Here is a 6154-nt window from a genome sequence, read left to right as displayed (position 1 = left end):
AAAAGAAAGCACTTGGCTGGCGTGGTGGTTCACGTCTGTAATCCCAGCACTTTGGGAGGTTGTGGCAGCGGATCACCTGAGGTCAGGAGTTCTAGACCAGCCTTGACCAACATGGTGAAACCGTGTCTCTACTAAAAATACAAAATTAGCTGGGCGGGGTGGTGCACACCTGTAATCCCAGCTACTTGGGAGGCTGAGGCAGGAGAATCACTTGAATCTGGGAGGCAGAGGTTGCAGTGAGTGCAGGTTTTTTTTTGTTTTTTTTTTCTGAGACAGAGTTTTGCTCTGTCACCCAGGCTGGAGTGCAATGGCATGATCTCAGCTCACTGCAAGAATCCTCCGCCTCCCGGGTTCAAGCAATTCTCCTGCCTCAGCCTCCCGAGTAGCTGGGAGTACAGGCCCTGCCACCATGCCCGGCTAATTTTTGTATTTTTAGTAGAGATGGGGTTTCACCATGTTGGCCAGGCTGGTCTTGAACTCCTGACCTCAAGTGATCCACCCGCCTCAGTCTCCCAAAGTGCAGGGATAACAGGTATGAGCCACTGCACCCATCCCATTCCTTTTATGTTAAAGCAAAAATAGATGGAGAAGATTGCAAAATCTGCATAACTTTTTTTTCTTTCTTGGGACAGTGTCTCTTCTGTCGCCCAGGCTGGAGGGTAGTGGCACTATCTTGGCTCACGACAACCTCTGCCTCCCGGGTTCAAGTGATTCTCCTGCCTCAGCCTATCGAGTAGCTGGGACTACAGGCGCTCGCCACCACACCCAGCTATTTTTAGTGGAGATGGGCTTTCACCATGTTGGCCAGACTGATCTCGAACTCCTGACCTCAGGTTATCCACTCACCTCAGCCTCCTAAAGTGCTGGGATTATAGGCGTGAGCCACTGCACCTGACCAAATATAATATAATTTTTTTTTTAAAGTTCCAGTTCCAGAGTCATCTTTATTTAAAAAAAACAAAAAGTTGAAGCTTCTTCCTAAAGCATGGTCCTAAGGTTCAGATAGGTGGGTTCCTTAAGGGAAGGGGTAGGAGGCCATGGTAGAGAGGAGATAGAAGGCTGGGTGTGGTGGCCCACACCTGTCATCACAGCCCTTTGGGAGGCCAAAGTGGAGGAATCACTTGAGCCCAGGAGTTCAAAACCAGCCTGGGTAGCATAGTGAGACCCCCCGATCTCTACAAAAAATTAAAAAAATAGCTGGATGTGGTGGCGCACACCTGTGGTCCCATCTACTTGGAAGGGTGAAGCAGGAGGATCGTTAGAGCCTGGGACATTGAGGCTGCAGTGAGCTGTGATGGTACCCACGCACTCCAGCCTAGGTGACAGAGCAAGACCCTGTCTCCAAAAAAAGAGAAAAAAGAAAAAAATATATATCAATATGGAAAAACAAATTCAGACATTTAAATATTGACTTAAGGCCAAGTGCGGTGGCTCATGCCTGTAATCCCAGAACTTTGGGAGGCCCAGGCAGGCAGATCACCTGAGGTCAGGAGTTCGAGACCAGGCTGGCCAACATGGCGAAACCCCATCTGTACTAAAAATACAAAAATTAGCTGGGTGTGGTGGCGAGCGCCTGTAATCCCAGCTACTCGGGAGGCTGAGGCAAGCGAATGGCTTGAACCTGGGAGGCGGAGTTTGCAGTGAGCTGAGATTTGCGCCTCTGCACTCCAGCATGGGCAACAGAGCAAGACTCTCTCTCTAAATACCTGAATAAATAAATAAAAGTAAATAAATATTATCGACCTAAAAGCAAAAGTTTAGAGGTGTTCCAACATTTAACTTAATGTGATAACCAAAGGTGGCCAATCGATGGCCTTGAGGGAAACCATAAGCATTTGAGGACTGTCAGCGGAAGGGTAATTTGGCAGCTGTGGGTCTAGGGCAGCTTGACACAGGAAACTTTTCTGTGATCCAGGTATGGGGAGATGAGACCCTGAATGAGGGCAGTGACTGAGGAAGATAAAGGGAAAGGTCAGAGACATTCCAGTTATAAATCATAAGACTTGGGTGACTGCCTAAATGAGGAGGAAAAAAATCTCCAGTTATGAGCCTGAGAGTCAGTTCAGAAATATGGTACTGGCAACATGAGGTAGCTTGCCCCAGTTGCTCTGTCCAAACAGATAAAAGGATGATTAACCAGACCAGTGGTTCTCAAGTGTGGTCCCCAGATCAGTGTAGTCAGCATTACCTGGGATTTTGTTAGAAATGCAAATTCGCAGGCTGTACCCCAGATGACTAAATCAGAAATGCTGGGAAGGGGCCTTACAACTTGTGATTTAAGCTCTCCAGATGATTCTGATGCATATTATTATTATTACTATTATTTTGAGTCAGGGTCTTGCTCTGTCACCAAGGCTGGTGTGCAGTGGTGTGATCACAGCTTACTGCAGCCTTGACCTCCTGTGTTCAAGTGATCCTTCCACCTCAGCCTCTTGAGTAGCTGGAACTACAGGCACACATCACCATGCCCAGCTAGTTTTTGTATTTTTAGTAGAGATGGGTTTCGCCATGTTGGCCAGGTTCTGATGCACATTTAATTTTGAAAACTGAACTAGGCCAGTCAAATTTTTTTCTTTTTTTTTTTTTGAGATGGAGTCTCACTCTGTCATCCAGGCTGGAGTGCAGTGGTATGATCTTGGCTCACTGCAACCTCCACCTCCTGTGTTCAAGGGATTCTACTACCTCAGCCTCCCAAAATAGCTGGGACTTACGGGCACACGCCACCATGCCTGGCTCATTTTTGTATTTTTAGTAGAGACGGGGTTTCACCATGTTGGCCAGGCTGGTCTCAAACGGCTGACCTCAAGTGATCTGCCCATCTTGGCCTCCCAAAGTGCTGGGATTACAGGCGTAAGCCACCAAGCCCAGTCATATATATATATTTTTTTCAGACGGAGTTTCACTCTGTTTGCCCAGGCTGGAGTGCAATGGCGTGATCTCAGCTCACTGCAACCTCCACCTCCCGGGTTCAAGCAATTCTCCTGCCTCAGCCACCCAAGTAGCTGGGATTACAGGCATGCACCACCACTCCCGGCTCATTTTGTATTTTTAGTAGAGACAGGGTTTCTCCATGTTGGCCAGGCTGGTCTCGAACTCCTGACCTCAGGTGATCAGCCCGCCTCGGCCTCCCAAAGTGTTGGGATTACAGGCATGAGCCACCACGCCTGGCGTTTTTTTTTTTTTTTTTTCTTTCAAGAATTTGGGCTGGGCATGGTGGCTCATGCCTGTGATCCCAGAGCTTTGGGAAGCCGAGGCAGGAGGATTGCTTGAGCCCACCAGTTCAAGACCAGCCTGGGCAACATAGTGAGACACTGTATCTACAAAAAATTAAAAAATTAGCCAGGCGGCTGGACATGGTGGCTCACGCCTGTAATTCCAGCACTTTGGGAGGCCAAGGTGGGCGGATCACCTGAGGTCGGGAGTTCAAGACCAGCCTGACCAACATGGAGAAACCCTGTCTCTACTAAAAATACAAAATTAGCTGGGCCTGGTGACGCATGCCTGTAATCCCAGCTACTCGGGAGGCTGAGGCAGGAGAATCACTTGAACCCAGGATGCAGAGGTTGCGGTGAGCCAAGATCGTGCCGTTGCACTCCAGCCTGGGTAACAAGAGTGAAACTCCGTCTCAAAAAAAAAAAAAAAAAATTAGCCAGGCATGGTGGCACAGCTATAGTCCCAGCTACTCAGTAGGCTGAAGTGGGAGGATTGCTTAAGCCTGGGGTGCCAAGGATGCAGTGAGCTGTGATCACACCACTGCACTCCAGCCTGGGTGACAGAGTGAGACTCTGTCAAAAAAAAAAAAAAAGAAAGAAAGAAAAGAAAAAAAGAATTTGAAGTTGATTATACAGAGAATCAGTCTGTTGAATGTGGGGAGAGAAGCTGAAAGTGGTTATAAGTGGTTATAGAGAGACATGGTATGAGTAAACTGGCATTATGACTAAGCAGAAGCTATGACTAAATGAGGTAGTTGGCTGGTAGTCATAGAGACAGAGAGAAATGGTGATACACACCCTCGGGGTTGGGGAGTACTGCGTGACTTCTGCCACTGAGAGTGACACTTAACTCCATCTGTAGGTGTGCATAGAATTTGTTGTCCACTTCCACGTTCATTTTAGTTCCCAACTGCAGTCTAACCACTTTGCTGTTCTTAAGTTCCTATGATAGTCTCATCTTTCTTGTCACGTGTATCCTCAAAATAGACTTCCTCCCAGCTACTCAGAAGGCTGAGATGGGAGGATCACTTGAGCTCAGGAGTTTGAGACCGGCCTGGGCAAGATAGCAAGACCTCCATCTCTTTATAAAATATGTGTATAGAGAGACTTCCTACTACTTGAGATGGCAGGAGTAAATCTGCGTTCCTAAAACTTGAAAAGCTGATACAGGTTAAGCAACCCTAATCCAAAAATCTAAAATCCAGAATTCTCCAAAATCCAAAGCTTTTTTTTTTTTGAGATGGAGTTCCACTCTTGTTGCCCAAGCTGGAGTGCAATGGCGTGATCTCGGCTCACCGCAACATCTGCCTCCCCGGTTCAAGTGATTCTCCTGCTTCAGCCTCCCAAGTAGCTGAGAGTATAGGCATGTGCCACCACACCCAGCTAATTTTGTATTTTTAGTAAAGATGGGGTTTCTCCATGTTGGTCAGGCTGGTCTCAAACTCCTGACCTCAGGTGATCTGCCCATCTCGGCCTCCCAAAGTGCTGGGATTACAGGTATGAGCCACCACGCCTGGCCCAAAATCCAAAACTTTTTAAGTGCCAATGTGATGCCTCAAGGGAAAACTCCACACCTGACCTCATGTGATGGGTCAAAATCAAAACTTTGTTTCAGACTGGGCACAGTGGCTCATGCCTGTAGTTGCAGCACTTTGGAAGGCCAAGGCAGGTGGATCACTTGAGGCCAGGAGTTCCAGACCAGCCTGGCGAACATGGCGAAAACCCATCTCTACTAAAAATACAAAAATTAGCTGGGCATGGTAGCACACACCTGTAATCCCAGCTACTGGGAGGCTGAGGCATAATAATCACCTGAACCTGGGAGGCAGAGGTTGCAGTGAGCCAGGACTGCCCACTGCACTCCAGCCTGGGTGACAGAGTGAGACTGTCTCAAAAAACAAGAACAACAAAAAGAACTAAATAAATGGGAAAGCATCCCATGTTCCTAGATTGGAATGCTTAAAAATTTTTTTGTTTGTTTGTTTCAGAGGAGGGGAAGGAGAAAAAAAAAAAAGAAAGAAAAAAACTTTACTTCAACCAGCACATGGTTTATGCTTGTTATCCCAGTGCTTTGGGAGTCTGTTGCAGGAGGATCACTTCAGCCCCGGAGTTGAAGACCAGCCTGGGCAACATAGCAAGATCCCATCTCAATTTAAAAAAAAAAAAGAAAACTTTATTTCATGCACAGTTATTTAAAATATTATATAAAATTACCTTCAAGCTATGTGTATAAACTGTATATGAAACATAAATGAGTATTGTGTTTAGACTTGGGTCTCATCCCCAAGATATCTCATTATACATATGCAAGTATTTCAAACTCTGAAAAAAACAGAAATCTGGAACACTTCTTTTTTTGAGACAGGATCTTGCTCTGTCACCCAGGCTGGAGGGCAGTGGCATAATCTCAGCTCACCACAACCTCCACCTCCCGCATTCAACCAATTCTCCTGCCTCAGCCTCCCGAGTAGTTGGGACCACAGGTGCACACTACCACCCCCAGCTAATTTTTGTATTTTTCGTAGAGATGGGGTTTCACCATGTTGGCCAGGCTGGTCTCAAATTCCTGAGCTCAAGGGATCCACCCCCCTTGGCCTCCCAAAATGTTGGGATTAGAGGCATGAGCTACTGCACCTGGCCAGAAATCTGAAACACTTCTGATCCCAAGCATTTCATATAAGGGATACTTAACCTGTATAGCTTCAAAGTAGATTGAGCAAAAGTTTAAATTAATAAAAATAATTACTTTAAAAATTATGGGCTTAGGTCAGGAGTGGTGGGTCATGCCTGTAATCCCAGTACTTTGGGAGGCTGAGGTGGGTGGATCACGAAGTCAGGAATTCGAGACCAGCCTGATCAACATGGTGAAACCTCATCTCTACTAAAAATACAAAAATTAGCTGGGCATAGTGGTGCGCCTGTAATCTCACCTACTCGGGAGG

Source organism: Pongo pygmaeus, chromosome 5 (genome assembly GCF_028885625.2).
Source record: "Pongo pygmaeus isolate AG05252 chromosome 5, NHGRI_mPonPyg2-v2.0_pri, whole genome shotgun sequence".
Classification (NCBI taxonomy): domain Eukaryota; kingdom Metazoa; phylum Chordata; class Mammalia; order Primates; family Hominidae; genus Pongo; species Pongo pygmaeus.
Note: the sequence above shows the minus strand (reverse complement) of the source record.